At 48.4% G+C, this 20,482-nt stretch overlaps 1 protein-coding gene across 10 annotated transcripts in view; it reads right to left on the reverse strand.

The window, feature by feature from the left end:
* Positions 1–20,482, reverse strand: part of RBFOX3 (RNA binding fox-1 homolog 3) — a 357,239-nt gene that overhangs the window by 170,878 nt on the left and 165,879 nt on the right. The window contains exon 1 of one of the 10 annotated variants that reach the window (XM_043496586.1): positions 7,386–7,404. The exons of the other annotated variants lie outside the window; for them this stretch is intronic. The gene's annotated coding sequence lies outside the window, so the exon portion shown is untranslated. Of the gene's footprint in view, positions 1–7,385; positions 7,405–20,482 lie in introns of those variants that run through there. 10 annotated transcript variants of the gene reach the window in all.

Below are 20,482 nucleotides of genomic sequence, written 5' to 3' on the forward strand. Positions count from 1 at the left end.
CTACCAGCATTGCTGCAGTCTAAGTAGCCAAGAGACACAGTGAACCCAGCATTACTGTAATATAAACTAAGTAACCCACTTCCTTCCCTGACGAGCTGAGGGATGCACCCCACCCATGTACTTATTCTCTACACAACTACTGACTTGGACTCTTCATACATTCCATGGGTGGCGTACCTGAGCCTACTTATCCACTGACGCTTTAAAAACTCCCACACCCCAATCTGGATCTATGCTGATTATGTCATATGTATGTACCTTGGGAAACTTGGAACCGATACTTGTAATCCCCCATAACCCAAGCCCGACCCCAGATGTACAGCACCTTCCCTCTTAACTTGTGTAAATTTGATTTTAAACTTTAACATCAACAGTCTACCAGCCACCAGGAAAATTAGCTTTCTGGCTGCTAATTTCGGTTGACTGAACTGTATGAGGCTTAGGGTTTCTTCATTCCACCAATTTTACATTAAAAAAAAAAAACCTGGAGAAATTATCGGGCTCTTGTGGCAAATGTCTGGTTTGGAAGCAAGCTGCTCTTGTATATTATGTTGTTCTGGTACTGCATCACAACCTATCAAAGTCGAAGTCCCCAGAGCAAGAGAAATCAAAACATCATGAATAAAGTGCAACTTCAAAACTCCAGTAGTCTGACAGTGTTAGAGTCAGCCTCCTAACATGCAGTATTTTATTGATGCTTTCCTCTAATAAAGTCAATGCTGGCCTAGCTTCACTGCCTACAGTGCATTTGCTCAATTAGAGGAGAACAAATAAGGCAACAAGCCAACATGGTCAAGGTAAACACTGTACAAAGCTAGAAAGGGCTGCTGTGTCCAAACCAGAGACAGCTGCAGCTTCTAGCTTTGCACGTTTTTCCTTTCCCCCTAAGTTCTTTTCCCTCCCTCATTTCTAAAGCCAGGAAACTACAAACCTCCTACCACCCAGAGGAGAACCTCAATTCCCAGGGCACTCATCTGCCATCCCAATTATCCAGGCAAGATGTACAGAACCATTCGTGATGCATGCCCTGCACCTCCCCGGCAAATCAGCCCACTGGCATCGGCAGCTGGGTGCTGCTGCTTAGAGCACCACCCTCAGGAATAGAATCATAGAAGATTAGGGTTGGAAGAGACCTCAGGAAGTCATCTAGTTAAACCTCCCGCTCAAAGCAGGACCAACACCAACTAAATCATCCCAGGCAAGGCTCTGTCAAGCCGGGCCTTAAAAACCTCTAAGGATGGAGATTCCACCACCTCCCTAGGGAATCCATTCCAGTGCTTCACCACCCTCCTAGTGAAATAGTGTTTCCTAATATCCAACCGAGACCTCCCCCACCACAATTTGAGACCATTGCTTCTTGTTTTGTCATCTGCCACCACTGAGAACAGCCTGGTTCCATCCTCTTTAAAACCCCACTTCGGGTAACTGAAGGGTGCTGTCAAATCCTCCCTCACTCTTCTCTTCTGCAGACTAAATAACCCCAGTTCCCTCAGCCTCTCCTCGTAAGTCATGTGCTCCAGCCCCCTAATCATTTTCATTGCCTTCTGCAGGACTCTCTCCAATTTATCCACATCCATTCTGTAGTGGGGGGACCAAAACTGGACACAATACTCCAGGTGTGGTCTCACCAGTGCCAAATAGAGGGGAATAATCACTTCCCTCGATCTGCTGGCAATGCTCCTACTAATACAGCCCAATATGCCATTGGCCTTCTTGGCAACGAGGGCAGACTGCAGACTCGTATCCAGCTTCTCATCCACTGTAATCCCCAGGTCCTTTTCTGCAGAATAGCTGCTTAGCCAGTCAGTCCCCAGCCTGTAGCGGTGCATGGGATTCTTCCTTCCTAAGTGCAGGACTCTGCACTTGTCCTTGTTGAACCTCATCAGATTTCTTTTGGCCCAATCCTCCAATTTGTCTAGGTCACTCTGGATCCTGTCCCCACCCTCCAGTGTATCTACCTCTCCCCCCAGTTTAGTGTCATAAGCAAACTTGCTGAGGGTGCAATTAAACCCATCATCCAGATCATTGATAAAGATGTTGAACAAAACAGGCCCCAGGACCGACCCTTGAGGCACTCCGCTTGATACGGGCTGCCAACTAGACATCGAGCCGTTGATCACTACCCGTTGAGCCCAACAATCTAGCCAGCTTTCTATCCATTTTATAGTCCATTCATCCAATCCATACTTTTTTTTAACTTGCTGGCAAGAATACTGTGGGAGACCATCTCAAAAGCTTTGCTAAAGACAAGATACATCACATCCACCACTTTCCCCATATTCACAGAGCCAGTTATCTTATCAAAGAAGGCAATCCGATCGGTCAGGCATGACTTGCCCTTTGTGAATCCATGTTGACTGTTCCTGATCATCTTCCTCTCCTCCAAGTGCTTCAAAATGGATTCCTTGAGGACCTCCTCCGTGATTGTGCCAGGGACTGAAGTGAGGCGGACTGATCTGTAGTTCCCTGGCTTCTCTTTCTTCCCTTTTTTAAATATGGGTACTATATTTGCCCCTTTTCCAATCGTCCGGGACCTCCCCCGATCGCTCCAAATTTTCAAAGATAATGGCCAATGGCTCTGCAATCATATCATATCCCTCAGCACCCTTGGACACATCAGATCTGGACCCATGGACTTGTGAAAGTCCAGCTTTTCTAAACATTTGAGGGAAGGTATGATCCACAAACCTCTTAATGCCAATTGACAAGGGGATCCAGAGAGGTACAGGTATATCCTGACTCTGGTTCACCAAAGGAGGTCATGTGAGATCTCAAATGAAAGCTAGTCTCAAACTGGCTATTGACATCATTATGATATGCATGTACTGATGCTATGTAAGGAGATATGGAGATATGCTGGAAATGTGTCCTTAGATTCTGTATCAAGGTGTTAGTCACCAGCAGAGGTGACTAACAGGTTTTCTGTGAGACAAGAGAGGTTTATTCACCTCACTCTGTGTCAGGATGTACATTAAGCATTGTAAACTAACACAATGAATACCCATTTATATACATAGTCAATTGTTAATGAAGGGATGTGAAATCAACAGCACACAGGAAAAACAAGCCACTGGTGACTACCCTGACTGTGAGCAAGGACAATGAACTTTGGGGGTATAGCTGGATGGCAAAGACAACACCCCTCACGCTGCACCTAGGAAGTAAACAAACAGTGTGTTTGCATTCATGAAAAGAGGATCACAACCAGTCTTGGCTGAATACACCGCAGAAGACTTTGGGTGAGATAATACTTCTTTAGACAGGGAGTTAACCTGTTAGTTAAGTTTAATCTCTAGAAAAGCGTGTTATTATTTTGTTTTATATGTAACCATTTGTTTCCAATATCCTTACTCACTATCACTTGAATATTTGATAATAAACCTATTCTTGTTTTCATTATAAATATATCTAAGTGCTGTGATATTAAGCAAAGTGCAGATCCTGAGCTGCCCAGGGAGATTGTGGAATCTCTGTCATTGGAGATTTTTAAGAGCAGGTTAGAGAAACACTGTCAGGGATGGTCTAGATAATACTTAGTCCTGCCTTGAGTGCAGGGGATAGAAGTCCTATGAGTCTAAGCTGGTGTGTGCTGTTCCCTGTAACAGTGTCAGGGGCTTAATCTCACAGGGAAATGCTTCAAAAGGGACTTTGGAACTAGGGTGGACCTACTGTCGAACTGCAAGGCAAACAAAGGGCTGGCATAACCCTGAGGAGAATATTTGAATGGCTGACAGACTGGTGGGGATGGAGAGCTGACACCCAGCTATGCACAAGCGAGACTACCTCATGCTAAAGGCAGGGGATAAGAACGTGACTCTGAGTCCTGGGAACCCTGAGAACCATCACAGAAAGCTCTTGTGAGAGAGATTAAAGTGAAGTAGCTCCAACAGCTGGAAGATCTCCCTCCTCTCTCCACGTCCATTCCAATGTAGGTGTGTGTGTGCCCCTAGCACGGTTCCTGGAAATTTTTCCCTTAATGGTATCCATCGGATCGGCTCCAGCACCCTGTTGTGCCATCCTCTCATAGCGCCAGTATAAAGGGCCCCATCAACTCCGCACCCCTTCAATTTCTTTTTACCAGCTGACTGCGATAAGGGGGGGGACAGAGGAAAGGTCTTGGAATGGACATGTGCAATACATCTCAAAGAACAACAGTTATAGAAAGATTACTAACCGTTTTTTCTTCTTCAAGTGTTGCACATGTCCATTCCAAGGTAGGTGACTCATAAGCAGTTGCACAGTGGGCTTAGAGTTCAAGGACAAGCTGACTACAAAACTGCACGGCTGAAGTTGCATCATCTCTGGCCTCTTGGATAATAGCATAGAGCGCTGAGAACATGTGCGCCAAGGACCAGATTGCTGCCATGCAGATATCTTGAATAGGGGCTTGAGCTAGGAAAGCAGCCGAAGAGGCCTGAGATCTTGTGGAATGAACACTCAGGTTAGCCACAGGAAGGACTCTTGCGAGTTTGTAACATGCCTGGATACATGAGGTAAGCCAAGACTAAATCCTCTGGGCAGAGATGGGGAGCCTCTTCTTTCTCTCAGCTATTGCTATGAACAGCTGAGTCGATCTGCAAAATGGTTTGGCCCTTTGAATATAAAACGGCAGGGCCTGTCTAACACCTGAGGAGTACAGGCACAGCTCCTCCCTATTTGCATGAGGGTTAGGGTAGAATATAGGTCGAAAAATTGCTTGGCTGCGGTGGAATTGTGAGACCATTTTCAGGAGGAATTTTGGATGCGGGCGCAGCTGTACTTTATCTTTGAAGCAGATGGTTTATGGGGTTTACGATGTGAGGGCTCGGATCTCCGAAACCCTCCTGGCTGAAGTGAAGGCTACTTTCCAGGAGGGGGCAACAGCGATCATGTCACTAGGGGCTCAAATGGTAGGCCTATCAGCTTTGACAGGACAAGGTTCAGGCTCCAAGGAGGGATCGGTTCCTTTATCTGAGGGCACACCCTCTCCAGACCTTCGAGAAAACGGATTAAGATTTCGTGCCAAAAGATCAACCTGTTGTTGATCTTAGGATGGAAGGCTGAAATGGCCACCAGGTGGACCTTAATTGAAGAAAAGGCCAGACGGTACTCCAAAATAAGTTTCAATGAGAACTGTGCAGGTGGGACATCATGCTGGGAAGATCAGGTGGAGAACTGTTTCCACTTTGCCAGGTAAGTCGCCTTGGTGGAGGGTTTTCTATTCTCTAGGATTCTATGGATCTGCTCTGAAGCAAGCATGCTCTTCAGGTAGTTCCAGGCCATCAAATGAAGAGAGCTGCGGTTAGGGAAGAGCAGTTAACCATGGTCTTGGGAGATCAGGTCTAAGGGTAGCAGAAGCTGGATTGGGGTCTCCACCAAAAGGCTTGACAGGGTGGTGAACCAGTGCTGTCTGGGCCATGCTGGGGCTACGAGGATGACCCATACTCAGTCCTGCTTGATCTTCGTTAGAACCTTGTGTATCAATCGAATGGGGGAAAAAGCATAATACAGATGAGCTGTCTATGCTAACAGGAAGGCGTCCGTAAGAGACCCCAGGCTGTGGCCCCACAGGGAGCAGAAGTGATGGCATTTTCTGTTGTCACAGGTAGCAAACAGGTCAATCAGGGGAGTCCCCCACCACTGGAAGATGTTCCATTGCAGGGGCCACTCGTGGTGAGTGGAAAAGGACCTGCTAAGGTGATTCGCGAGTTGGTTCTGTGTACCTGGCAGGTAAGATGCTTCTAGATAAATTGTGTGTGTGATGCAGAACTCTCACAGCAAGATTGCCTCCAGACATGCGGGGGAAGAACGTGCTATGCCCTACCTGTTGATGTAGTGCATGGCAGTCATATTGTCCGTGAGAACCGAAACCATCTTGTCTGTAATGTCGGGTAGGAATGCTTGGCAGGCTAGGCAGGCTCCCCTGTGCTCCCTGATATTGATATGAAAAGAGAGCTCTTCTTGGGACCATATAACTTGAATCCTGAGGTGCCCTAGGTGGGTTGCCCAAACCAGCACCGAGGCATTGGACTAGGGACCCTGACAATTAGAGCCTTGAAAAAGGTACGCTTGCACAGACCTTGTGTTGGTTCAGCCACTAATCAGCGAATTGAGGCTCTGTGGTGGGATGGTGAGTACCATGTCCAGGTGTTGATGCAAAGATAAATATACTGTGGCCAGCGAGGTCTGGAGATGTCCGAGATGTAGCCTTGTGTGTTTCAGCACATACGATACCATGTGGTCCAGTAGGCTCAAACATGTCCAGACTGTGGTGATTGGATACGTCTAAAGGGAACTTATCAGGGTCAAGGTTGAGTGAAAATGATTCTCCGGAAGTAAGGCCTTCGCCCATACGGAGTTGAGAACTGCTACTATGAACTCTATTCTTTGTACAAGGGTAAGGGTGGATTTCTGAACATTTATTATTAGTAGGCCTAAGGCCTGGAAGGTCAATCAGATGAGATGGATGTCAGATTCCATCTGAGCCTTGGACCAGCTTTTGGCTTTTAGAATTAGTAAGTGATGGGAATAAAACCCCTCTCCTCTTAAATGGTATGGAACCCCTTCCACAGCTCCAACCTGAAGGAAGGATTTGGACTTCTTGTTCCAATATTTGCTTGTGGCAAGGGTCCTTGAAGAGGGACAGGGAAGAGGATGGGAAGACAGAGTGGATAAAAATTGGAGGGTATAACCTAATTCTATTGTACTTAGAACCCAATGGTCTTCAATAATTTGGGTCCAGCACTGAGGAAGCAGGAGAGTCAGATGGAAAATAAAGGGGTAACTGGATCCAGAACTGAGGGGATTGAGATATTGTCCTTTAGCATCTTGTTAAAACAAGTGCTTTGAGCTGCCCGAGTGTCTAGGGGCAAAATGCATTGGCTCCGAGGAGGAGGTCAGTGGAGAGAGTCTATGCCTGAACTTTTTGTTCTTCCTCCTCTGCTGGTCTTGCCTGGCAGACTACGCAAAATAGCGTCCAGTCTGTTGAGGCCTGTAGCATTTTCTGGATACTGCCGGCATTTACTGACCCAAAGATTTAAAGTTTGCCTTAGAGTCCTTAACTCCATAGAGTGTGGCATCTGTTTGCTCTGAAAAGACCAAGGGCCCTTCGAATGGGAGACCCCGGAGGGTTTGCTATACCTCCTGAGGAAAACCCAAGGACTATAACCATGAACTTCTGAGAATGGTAACAGCTGTGGCCATCGATCTCGCCACAGAATCAGTGGCATCCAAGGCTGCCTGCAGGGAGTCCCAGGCAACTGTCTTCCCTTCTTCCACTAGCAAAGAAAGCTCTAGTCCAGCCTCTTGAGGGAGCATGTCTTTAAATTTTTGCATCACCTCCCACATACTGAAATCATAGCAGCTTAGCAAAGCTTGCTGGTTTGCTGTTTGGAGTTGTAGTCCACCTGATGAGAAGGCTTTTCGGCCAAACAATCCAGTTTCTTAGGGTACTTTGCATTTGGTGTGGGGTTCGCTTGACCTTGATGGCCCTTCTCATTGGTGATCACCACCACTAGGGACCTGGAGGGGTTGTGAAAACAGAAATGCATACAGTTGGCTATTACGAAGTATTTGTGCTCTGTCCTTTTGGCTGTAGGAGGGAGGGAAGTGGGGGTCTTCCAGAGCACTCTAATCAGGTCCATGATCGCCTTATTAAAGGATAGAGCCACTCTTCAGGGACCTGCAGATGACAAAATATCCAGTAACCCATGTGTCATCTCTTTTACAATTTCAGCTTGGATACCCAAGTTCAAAGCCAACCACTTTAATAGGTCCTGGTGGGCCTTCTGGTCATCTTGAAGTGGAGACACACCGCCTCATCTGGGGAAGAGGAAAAAGATGCTAAGGCTGGTTAAGGGGCCTCTGCCCCTTCCTCTGTCTCTACCGAGACCTGTGGGACCTTCTCTTGAGGTTTGGCACTGGGCTCAGCACTGGAGCCTGGGTTGGGGATCTCACAGTGCGATACCAGAGGTGCCCTACTTTCTGAAGCCACAGAACATGAATGCCTCAAAACAGTGCCCTGGAACCCTCACAGGTTCCAAAAAGGCCATTGCACAGGTACCAATCCCCCTGGTCCCCAAGGCCCAGCGTTGAGGGGCACCAAAACGCCCGAGGCCAGAGCAGGGTAGTAATAGCGCGGGGAGTAGTGTGGGCGGGCCTGACAGTGGGGAGAGTAGGATACCACTTCAGACTACGATGAGGAAGACGAGCTGCGGTGAGGAGACCAAGGCGGTGCTGACCCTCTCAGAGCCGGCGAACGACATCATGGAGAAATGTGAGCCGAGGCTCCCCTAGGGGTTTTTCCCCTAGAGCGTGGCCATGGTGCTGCACGAAAGCTGGGGAATGGCTTTCTGCCACTCATTGGTACCAGAGGTGCAGAGTCCCGAACATCCGGGGACTCTGGGACTGGGAGAGGGAGCAGGTATCGAGCAGCCGCAAATGCCTCTGGGGTTGACGTTACTGCAAACTGACCAGTACAGTGATTGCTGGAGGACAGCACTTCCCGTGCCAGAGTTAGCAGAGCTTGCGGAGTACCAAGGTTGACGGAGGTGGCTGCGGCGGTTCCAGAGAGGGACAGCAACCTGACACAAGTCTCGCTCTATCCAGATCCCTTGCCTACTTCCTTTCAGCACTGGGGAACAACTCTTCTCCTTGTGCTTATGGTGCTGCTTCTTAGGCACCGGGGAGGAGGATCAGTGCCGTGACTCTCAACTGGCAGGAGGAGCACTCCGCACTGAAGCTGAGGTGCTTGGTGCCAAGTCCAAGTGCAGCTCCGACACTGGTCTGAGGGCTGTCTCTATGAGAAGGACTTCCAACTTCACCTGCTGGTCTTTCTTGGTGCGGGGTCTGAGGTCCCTACAGATCTGGCAATGATCTTTCTGATGAGCTTCTCCTCAGCATTTGAGACAGCTTGAGTGCAGGTCGCTCAAAGGAACCGACTTGCCACAGGAAACACAGGGCTTGAAGCCCAGTGACCGAGGCATGCCCCAGCACTGGGGAGCCGACAAGCCTCTCCAACCAAGTGCGGAGGCGTCCAAAACTCATTAACTAGTAAAACTACTACTAACAAACAGAGTAAACTACAATAACTATCCACAGCCTCAGAAACAACTCTGACATCATCATCAAAACGGCTGACAAAGGAGGTGCTGTCGTCGTCATGAATAGGTGGGAATATGAACGAGAGGCTGCTAGGCAGCTCTCCAACACCACTTTCTACAAGCCATTAACTTCTGATCCCACTGAGGGTTACCAAAAGAAACTACAACATTTGCTCAAGAAACTCCCTGAAAAAGCACAAGAACAAATCTGCACAGACACACCCCTACAAGCCTTACCAGGGATATTCTATCTGCTACCCAAGATCCATAAACCTGGAAATCCTGGACACCCCATCATCTCAGGCATTGGCACCCTGACAGCAGGATTGTCTGGCTATGTAGACTCCCTCCTCCGGCCCTACACTACCAGCACTCCCAGCTATCTTCGAGACACCACTGACTTCCTGAGGAAACTACAATCCATTGGTGATCTTCCTGAAAACACCATCCTAGCCACTATGCATGTAGAAGCCTCTACACCAACATTCCACACAAAGATGGACTACAAGCCGTCAGGAACAGTATCCCCGATACTGTCACGGCTAACCTGGTGGCTGAACTTTGTGACTTTGTCCTCACCCATAACTATTTCACATTTGGGGACAATGTATACCTTCAAATCAGCGGCACTGCAATGGGTACCCGCATGGCCCCACAGTATGCCAACATTTTTATGGCTGACTTAGAACAACGTTTCCTCAGCTCTCGTCCCCTCATGCCCCTACTCTACTTGCGCTACATTGATGACATCTTCACCATCTGTACCCATGGAAAAGAAGCCCTTGAGGAATTCCACCATGATTTCAACAATTTCCATCCCACCATCAGCCTCAGCCTGGACCAATCCACACAAGAGATCCACTTCGTGGACACTACGGTGCTAATAAGCTATGGTCACAAACACCACCCTATACCGGAAACCTACTGATCGCTATTCCTACCTACTTGCCTCCACCTTTCATCCAGAACACACCACAGGATACATTGTCTACAGCCAAGCTCTATGATACAACCGCATTTGCTCCAACCCCTCAGACAGAGACAAACTCCTACAAGATCTCTATCAAGCATTCTTACAACTACAATACCCACCTGCTGAAGTGAAGAAACAGATTGACAGAGCCAGAGGAGTACCCAGAAGTCACCTACTACAGGACAGGCCCAACAAAGAAAATAACAGAACGCCACTAGCCATCACCTTCAGCCCCGACTAAAACCTCTCCAACGCATCATCAAGGATCTACAACCTATCCTGAAGGACGACCCATCACTCTCACAGATCTTGGGAGACAGGCCAGTCCTTGCTTGCAGACAGCCCCCCAACCTGAAGCAAATACTCACCAGCAACCACACACCACACAACAGAACCACTAACCCAGGAACCTATCCTTGCAACAAAGCCCGTTGCCAACTCTGCCCACATATCTATTCAGGGGACACCATATTAGGGCCTAATCACGTCAGCCACACTATCAGAGGCTCGTTCACCTGCACATCCACCAATGTGATATATGCCATCATGTGCCAGGAATGCCCCTCTGCCATGTACATTGGTCAAACTAGACAGTCTCTATGTAAAAGAATAAATGGACACAAATCGGACATCAAGAATTATAACATTCAAAAACCAGTTGGAACACACTTCAATCTCCATGGTCACTCGATTACAGACCTAAAAGTTGCAATACTACAACAAAAAATCTTTAAAAACAGACTCCAACGAGAAACTGCTGAATTGGAATTAATTTGCAAACTGGACACCATTAAATTAGGCTTGAATAGAGCCTGGGAGTGGATGGGTCATTACACAAAGTAAAACTATTTCCCCATGCTTATTTTTCCCCCTACTATTACTCACAACTTTTTTTCAACTGTTGGAAATGGGCCATCCTGATTATCACTACAAAAGGTTTTTTTTCTCCTAGTGATAACAACTCGCCTTAACTGATCACTCTCGTTATAGGGGGTATGGCAACACCCATTTTTTCATCGCGTGTGTGTGTGTGTGTGTGTGTATACACACACACACACACACACACACACACACACACACACACACACACGTCTTCCTACTGTATTTTCCACTGCATGTATCCGATGAAGTGGGTTTTAGCCCACAAAAGCTTATGTTCAAATAAATTTGCTAGTCTCTAAGGTGCCACAAGTACTCCTCATTCTTTTTACAATAACTATATACATAAGAAAGAGAAGAAAAAACCACTGAGAAAAAATTGCCTGAGCAGTGAGGGAAGTTCCAACAACCATCACAATTGCTAAGAAGGAAGTGAAGGGGTGTGCGGTTGACAGAGCCCTTTATATTGGTGCCATGAGCGCATGGCACCAGAAAGCGCTGGAGCTGACTCGATGTACCACTAAGGGAAAAATTCCAGCAACCATACTCGGGGCATGCACACACCTACATTGGAATTAAAATGTGTACGCACTGAAAGGACTGTTTGGTCTTAGGGAGGCTATGAGACATAGGAATGAATGTCACTCAGCTCACTGAGCTTGAATGAGTCATTAAAAAAAGACTGTCCGAGGCCTACCCCACATCAACAGAGACAAGGGCAAATCCAATCACCAGAGCACTGACACCTAGCAATCGACACCTCAGAGAGAAATGGAGTTTTCCACTTCTCAGCAGGAAAGCTGAGCAACATCCCCCAGCTCAAGAACAAAGGACTGCAAAGGTGTGAGATGGTGGATAAAAGTTGGCAACTGGAAAGAGTCTGAGGTCTCACCTGGGAAATGACTATGGAGGTCAGACCAAGCAAGTCAGAGCCTGAACGCGGAGTTCACTGCAACTTGGCTGGGCTCTGGGCTAACCAGAACGGACTTGGATGATGCTTTCTCTTTTCTCTATGCTAACCTAGGGACTTCCTATGCTCTGTGCCTGTTTACTAACAAACCTGACTGTTTTGACAGCAGGTGTTTAAGTGTCACTGCAAATCTTTGGTGAGGAGCATTAATCCCTGAAGAGTGCACGTCTCCTTCAGGACTCACTGAACACAGCTCACGGTGTTGAAGCAGGAGTGCTGAAGCTCCAGAGGTTCAGACTCAGGAGGCAGTGAGGCCACACGGCCTACCCTGAAGGAAGAGACCCCTTGGAGGCCTGGCCCAGTGAAAAAATCCCTCCTAAAAACTGTTCCAATGCTGGGGGCATAGCACCGATCCTGCGGATCTGTGACAAGCCCTCTTACCCCTGGGAAGTAGAACAATCCACATGTTGGGCAACCAGTGAGAGCTGAAGCCACTGGAATTACCCAGGAGTAACTAGGGGCAGGATTACACCCAGTACCAACCTGGCAAAACAGGGTGAGGTAAGGCAGGAAGAGGAAGAAGGAAGGATTCTCGCACCTGTGTTCTCTATTCTATTCTGTTCAGATTCTTATCCCACCCTCATCACTGTAGTTTCTGAACATCTTCCAGCAGTGCACTGAGACAGTGGTTCTCCATCTGTGCCCACGGACCCCTGCAGATATGTCTAAGATCTCCAAAGGGGTCTGTGCCTCCATCTGAAACTTTTTAGGGGTCCACAAATGAAAAAGGTTGAAAACCCCTGCACTAAGCTGCATGATTAACATCCTTCACTCTCTCCCACATCTTCTCCTGAGGAGGAGAACTGTGTGCACAGTGGAGTGTTGTCTGTGCCATGGAAGGCAGCCTGCTCTGCATGATCAGAACTGATTCCAGTGAGCAGCAAGATGCTGTTCCCTGCCCTGCCACGAGATGAGAAGCCCGAGTTCCTGTCAGGTGTTCATTCGCATTAATGGCCCTTCAGTGGACAGTGACATTGCTCAGTCCAGTCCATCTCCTCTTCAAGCAGCTCCACCCGGGCCGGCAGGTAGAACAGCAATAGAAATGGAGTCTCCTTATGGCTCCACACCAGTCTAAGAGGAATTAAATCAGAGCAGCCTCAATCCCCTGGTGCCCAGAACTCCAAGCATTAGTGCCAAGATTGAGTACAATGTACAATGAGCTGGTACAGCGCAGGGCCCATCTCTAGTACAGCAGCATGATTTGCTAATGGCCAAGAACTTGGAAACTCAACCAGCTAATTAGCTGTCTGAGACGCTAGAGACAGCAAAGAAAATGGGAGAGGTTTGTTTGTGTTGAGGTTTGTTGAATTTTAAAGATAATCTGGAAAAATGAGAGAATTAATCCACTAGCCAAAAAGTCTCCTGCCCAGCTCTGCCGATGCCTCAGTCCTGACCTCCTGCATCCCCTGCTATTTCAGCCCTGCAGCCATCCATCCAGCTCTGCTGACACCCCTCAATCCTGACCTGCGGTGCTGCCTGCTAGTCTAGTCCCACACCAATACAGTTATGCTGCAGCCTGGATAGAGAGGCACTAGTAACTATGCTAAGTGGTGTCAAACTGCAATGGTTTTGTGATGTAGACTATGAGCTGCAAACTCCATTTAACTGTGACCTTTGTTGCCATGGGTGAAAATGGAGTGGAAAATCCAACTGCAGTAAACAGATGCCTCTTGGACTTTCTCTTAAGCCCCTACCCCTTTGCAGGGCCTTTCTTTGCTCTGACTACAGGCTAAATTAAATATTTCTCTCACATTTTAAAACAGCATCGCATCCCACTGTCCTCCTGCTCTCACTGCTAGCTCTGAATTCGCAGCCCCAATGGTGGGATTTTATCCTGCAATCCCACCTCCCCTTGTTTGTGCAGCAGAGAGATTACTGCTCCAGCAATAATCCTCTGCCCTCACCAACACTGTGAGGAGCAGGAGTTTGTGGAGAGCCCCGCTTTGGGCGCTGCAGCTCCTCCAATCTCCCCGCACCAATAGGGAGCTGCAGTCTTGCAGGAGGCCCCGTGTGCCTGGGATAAATCAGCTTGTGGCCCCCACGCTAAACCAACTGTTTAGTCAAATCCCTCTCAAAATATTGCCAGAGAGGTAACATTCCCCTGTGAACAAAATGAATCCACTAAATTAAGCCTGGCCTCTTTGTCCCCTGCTCAATTATTTCCCCCCAGCTGAGGGATGGAGAGGAAAGGATGGTGCTCCTGCTGAAGTCCATTGCCCATTTAGAGACAGAAAGAAGCGAAGCATCATGTGGCAGGTTGCCAGGCAAGGCACAGAACACAGTCGGGCCTCTTCCTTCATTGGGGTTTTCCTTCTACACCGGGAACAGAGTGAGCGGTGTCCAGCCTCCAAATGGCTTTGCCTTTCCGAGGCACCTCCTCTGCTGCCCAGCTTACAGTTTCAACTGGAATTCCACTCTCTAACCACGGCTGGCAGTTTCCATGTTCCCTCGGACCTTGGCTCCTCAGCCCCCACATCCAGGCACCAGGGGCTACTTGGTCTCGACAGGAGAGTCCCATGGAACGCCTGTCCCCTGTGGGCATCCCTGTCCAAACAGACTCTGTCTGCACCGTGTCACTACGCAAGCAGCAAAAACAAGATCTATTCTCAAAGGTTTCTACCCTTGGTCTCCAATGGAATGTGTACAGGGATATAAAAAACAAAACAAAACAAAAAAAAAAAACGAAGACCAGCTGGCCCATGTCAGCTGACTTGGGCTATTGGGGCTCAGGGGCTGAAAAATCACTGTGTAGACATTCAGGCTTGGGCTAGAGCCCAAGCTCTGGGATCCCGTGAGATCCCAAGGCCGAACATCGACACAAGTGATTTCCAGCCCCACAGCCCGAGCCTGTTGTCAGCTGATCTAGGCCAGCCACAGCCACGCTGCAGGTCTTTTATCCCTGCTTGAGGACATATCCCAAGTGCAATTGTTGCAGCGTCTCTGGCCTCCTGCCTATGGTGACAGGGCATGGCTCAGCTTGCAGGCTAAAACAACAACAGGTAGGGAGAGGTCCTTTTCTGCTGACCTCTGAGGGGCACCAGGGCAGCTGCCTTGTGAAATCCATACTCGTCACCCAGAGCCATCCCTGGGCAATTTAAAATCCAAGAGCCCTTCCTCCACCATGGTTGTTATTAGCAGAGTCCCCAAAAGGAGGAATGAGGAGTGAAGAAAATGGAGTCACACCGTGTGAGTGGATCTGTTTGCCATTTTGAGGCCAGTTTGAAGACCTCCCTATAGCAGACAGCTGTGCTGGAAACCATCAGGGCTGGGATGAGGGGAGACCAGGGCAGCTAAGGTTTGCAGAATAGTTTAGGAGACAGAGTGGAGGCCGGGCTGCCTTGCACTCCACCGGCATGTTACACTAATGCAATTATTTTACACAATTATAACACGTACGTCAAAGTCAGCATTAATTGGTAAGATCTGCTAATGACAGCAAATGGATTCTGGCAATGGCCTCTGCACAGGACTCACCCAGGTTAACCCTTTCATTGCGCACAGCACCAAGCTAATGACACCAGAATGTGACCATGCCCCCCAGGCAGAGCAGGCTCTCTGCAACCCCAGAAAAATTACCCTCTCATGCCTCCTTGTGCAATGACTCCCATTCTCTCCCACACCGTCTCTCTATCCCATTCTCAGTCCCATTATTCCTTCAGTTTCCTTCCAGCTGCTCTTTCCCTGTGCCTTCCCCTCTCTGACAGCCTTTCCATCCCCCTCTCGCACCGCTAAGCTTTTTGCCATCCTTTAAAGCTCCCTCTCCCCTTCTGCCAAGCCATCCCCATTGCTGGGAATGAGCAGGGCAGCAATACAGCAGAAGGATTTAATTGCATGTCAAAATTAAATCTCTTTTGATGAAGAACAATTCAACTACGGCTCTGCCTAATCAAATTAACAAAGTCTTTTTTGATTTTCAATTATCTTCTTCACTGGAACACTTTATCCAGAGCTCCTGTGATGCAGCTGACAAGCCCTGACTAACAATTAAGGTGCTTCCCGCACTTAACCAAGGCATGCTGACCACCAGTCCCCTTCTCTTCTTGCTTCCCATTTATTTTCCTCTTGCTCATTAGAGCGCAAAACGACTGGAGCAGAAATGCAAAATGAAATAAATATGGAAGCCTCCCCACGGTGGCATTGCCTCTGAGCTGCGTTCAGGGTTCTTGCATCTCCCTTCCAATAGGCCGGTCTCTCCACGGCTCAGAGTTGGAAAGGCTCCTCTGCACGAGAGACTCCCTGCAGCATGTATCAGCCACAAAACCGAGACAGAGACTAAAGCACCTCTGGTGGGAGTTGCCCCCACCATTCCCTCAAAGACCCTACCCCCAGTCCCCAGAGTCTGCACTGGAGACAACTTCCAGGAGGTTTGTGGGGCACAAACCACCTGACAATTGCACTGCCACTAAAGCCCCGAGTAAGGCCAGGAGAACGAAGGGGAGTTAGCCAGAGAGAACAGCCTCTCTCTGTCAGCATGCCTCTGACAGACCCTCAGAGTTAGCCTCTCCCTTGACAGGGAGCAGAGAAACACCTCCCCAAAAACTGAAGTTGTCCCGCAGCCAGCACATAGCACCTGCACCCTGCCATTTCCCCATGGCCTCTCTGTCTCTTCCCCCAGTGCAGGCTACAGTGCTCAGCCCTCCCAGAAGACTTCCAATCCCGGGATCCCCGCCCTCAGTTTAACCCCATCTTTGCCCTGTTCTCTATCCCCGCCCCGATCTACAACACAACCTTGCTGGCACACCTATGTCAGAGTGGTATTAACTCCCCCACCCCTGTTGACATCACTATGTCAGCAAACCCCCCTGTGCAGATGCAGCCCTGATGACAGAAGAGTGCTTCTGAAGGCTTAGCTAATATTCTTAAGCTTATAGTTAGAGGGAAGCGGTAGACGTGGTATATCTTGACTTTAATAAAGCTTTTGATACTGTCTCACATGACTTTCTCGTAAACAAACTAGGGAAATGCAACCTAGATGGAGCTACTATAAGGTGGGTGGATAGCTGGTTGGTTGGAAAACCGTTCCCAGAAAGTAATCATCAGTGGTTCACAGTCATGCTGGAAGGGCATAATGAATGGGAATCCACAGGGTTCAGTTCTGGGTCCAGTTCTGTTCAATATCTTCATCACTGATTTGAATAATGGCAAAGATAACACACATAGAAAGTTTGCGGACAATACCAAGCTGGGAGGGGTTGCAAGTGCTTTGGAGGATAGGATTATAATTCAAAATGATCTGAACAAACTGGAGAAATGGTCTGAAGTAAATGGGATGAAATTCAATAAGGACAAATGCAAAGTACTCCACTTAGGAAGGAACAATCAGTTGCACACATACAAAATGGGAAATGACTGCCTAAGAAGGAGTACTGCGGAAAGGGATCTGGGGATCAGAGTGGACCACAAGATAAATATGAGTCAACAGTGTAACACTATTGCAAAAAAAGAGAACATCATTCTGGGATGCATTAGCAGGAGTATTGTAAGCAAGACACGAGAAGTAATTCTTCCTCTCTATGCTGCACTGATTAGGCCTCAACTGGAGTATTGTGTCCAGTTCTGGGCGCCACATTTCAAGAAAGATGTGGACAAATTGGAGAAAGTCCAGAGAAGAGCAACAAAAATGATTAAAGGTCAAGAAAACATGTCCTATGAGGGAAGATTGAAAAAATTGGGTTTGTTTCGTCCGGAAAAGAGAAGACTGAGAGGAGAGCTGATAACAGTTTTCAAGTACATAAAAGGTTGTTACAAAGAGGAGAGAGAAAAATTGTTTGTTCTTAACTTCTGAGGATAGGACAAGAAGCAATAAGCTTAAATTGCAGCAAGGAAGGTTTAAGTTGGACATTAGGAAAAACTTCCTGTCAGGATGGTTAAGCACTGGAATAAATTGCCTAGGGAGGTTGTGGAATCTCCATCACTGGAGATTTTTACAAGCAGGTTAGACAAACACCTGTCAAGGATGGTCTAGATCAGGGGCGGGCAAACCTTTTGGACTGAGGGCTACATAGGGTTTCCAAAATTGTATGGAGGGCCGGTTAGGAGAGGCTGTGTCTCCCCAAACAGCCAGGCATCATCCAGCCCCTGCCTCCTATCTGACCCCCCCGCTTCTCTCCCCCGACAGCTCCCCCGGGGCTCCTGCCCCATCCAACCCCCCCGTTCCCTGTCCCCTGATGGCCCCCCCAGGACTCCTGCCCCATCCACCACCCCCTGCTCCCTGTCCCCTGACCACCCCTGGACCCTCCACCTCTGACTTCTCCCTGCCACCCCATCCAACCCACTCCATTCCTGACCGCCCCTCGAGACCCCTGCCCCATCCAACTCCCCTGTTCCCCACCCCCTGACCACCCCGACCACAACTCCTGATGGCCTCAACCTCACCCCTGAACTCCCCTGCTCTCTATCCAACCCCTCCTGCCCCCTTACCGCACTGTCTGGAGCATCGGTGGCTGACGGCCCTACAGCCGCGCCGCCCTGAGTACTGGGTCAGGCTGCAGCTCTGCAACTGCTCTGCCCGGACGCCCAGAGCATTGCGCCAGTGGCGCGCTGAGGCTGCAGGCTAGGGGGAACAGTAGGGGAGGGGCCGGGGACTAGCCTCCCAGGCCAGGAGCTCAGGGGTTGGTCAGGAGGATCCGCAGGCCGTAGTTTGCCCACCTCTGGTCTAGATAATACTTATTCCTGCCACAAGTGCAGGGGGCTGGACTAGACTACCTCTTGAGGTTCCTTCCAGTCCTATGATTCTTCATGGAGATGACAGGTTTCAGAGTAGCAGCCGTGTTAGTCTGTATTTGCAAAAAGAAAAGGAGTACTTGTGGCACCTTAGAGACTAACAAATTTATTAGAGCATAAGCTTTCGTGAGCTACAGCTCACTTCATCCGATGAAGTGAGCTGTAGCTCATGCAAGTTTATGCTCTAATAAATTTGTTAGTCTCTAAGGTGCCACAAGTACTCCTTTTCTTCATGGAGATGGTTTTACTGTGCTGACAGAAAAACACCTTTTGTTGCATAAGCTGTATCTACACTAGGAGGCTCTGCCAGCACTGCTATACCAGCAAAGCATCTGTAGCAGTCTCCTGGTGCAGCAAGCAATTCATGGAGAACAGGAGGAAACGAGCAGCAGACAGAAAGAAAGCAGGCTCCTCCAGGGGCCTTGTGGAAATAACCCAGTGGCTGCAGTGCCAGGGCCATCTTTACACTCTTGACAGACCAAATTAGAGAGCCCATCAGGAAGGAGAGGAAGCCTCAGTCTTGTCAAGGATCCTGCATTCACAATTACCAATTATCACTCTCGCATTGCCCTTAAGAGAAGGTTACTCAGCTTGTATAGTAACTGAGCTTCCTCAAGTGCTGTCCCAGTAGGTGCTCCACTTTAGGTGTTGGTGCGTCCCAGCGCTGTTGATGGGAGGTTTTCGTTAGCAGTGTCTGGTCAGGGTGCGCGTGTGCAGTAGCAATCTCACGGAGCCGCTGGTGCCTCATGTAGCATGCGCATGCCCCAATTCCTTCAGTTCCTTCTATACTGTGGAGTGTTTACCTCATACTCCAAAGTAGAGGGGAGGAGGATGGGTAGTGAAGAGCACACAGGGACACACATCTCGAAGAATCTCAGTTACTGCACAAGGTGAGTAACCTTCTCTTCTTCTTCGAGTGCTGTCCCTGTGGGTGCTCCACGTTAGGTGAATGTAGAGCAGTGCCCTCACAAGGAGGGAAGGGACTTCAGAGTTGCATTCATTGCTGAGGCTAGTACAGTGAGGCCTAGTCTTGTGTCTGATCTTGAATTGAGTATGATGCCATAATGGTTTGTGAATGTGTGTTCAGATGCCCAGGTAGCTGCTCTGCATATGTCTAGAATGGGCGCATTATGTAGGAATGCTATGGAAGTCAATAAGGCTGTTGTCGAGTGTGATCTGACGCCTGGATGGGCTTCAGTGTTGTGTAGTGAATAGCACATATGTATACCGCTAGATATCCATTTAGTTAATCTTTGCATAGATATGGCAGATCCCTTTGATCGTTCTGTCGTTGACACAAATAGTCTGGGGGATTTTCAGAAGGGTTTCGTTCTATCCAGATAAAAGGCCAAGGCACGGCAGACATCTAGTGTATGCAGGACCGCCTCTTGGGCATTATTATGTAGGTTAGGATGAAATGTAGGCAAGTGAATCAGCTGGTTGAGATTTATACTTTGGGAATAAATTTTGGGCATGTTCTAAGTGTCACTTTATCCTTCAAGAACATTGTGTATGAGGAATGAACCATGAGAGCCCCTATCTCGCTGACCCTTCGTGCCCATGTAATGGCGATCAGGAATGCCATTTTCATAGATAAGTGAAGTAATGAGCAGGTGGCTAAAGGCTCAAATGGTGCTCTGGTTAGACTTTTGAGCTGGAGATTTAAATCCCATGCTGATGTTGGTTCGCAGATGTCCGGGTACCTATTCTGTATGACCATAAAAATCGCTTAGTAATCGGATGAGCGAATATTGAGGACCCGTCCACTTGTTGATGTGCGTGAGATGAACCTGCAGAGAGCTCGTAGCGATCCCTGAGTTCTTTAGGAATAGTAGATATTCCAGAATTAGTGGGAGT

Source organism: Dermochelys coriacea, chromosome 14 (genome assembly GCF_009764565.3).
Source record: "Dermochelys coriacea isolate rDerCor1 chromosome 14, rDerCor1.pri.v4, whole genome shotgun sequence".
NCBI lineage: Eukaryota > Metazoa > Chordata > Testudines > Dermochelyidae > Dermochelys > Dermochelys coriacea.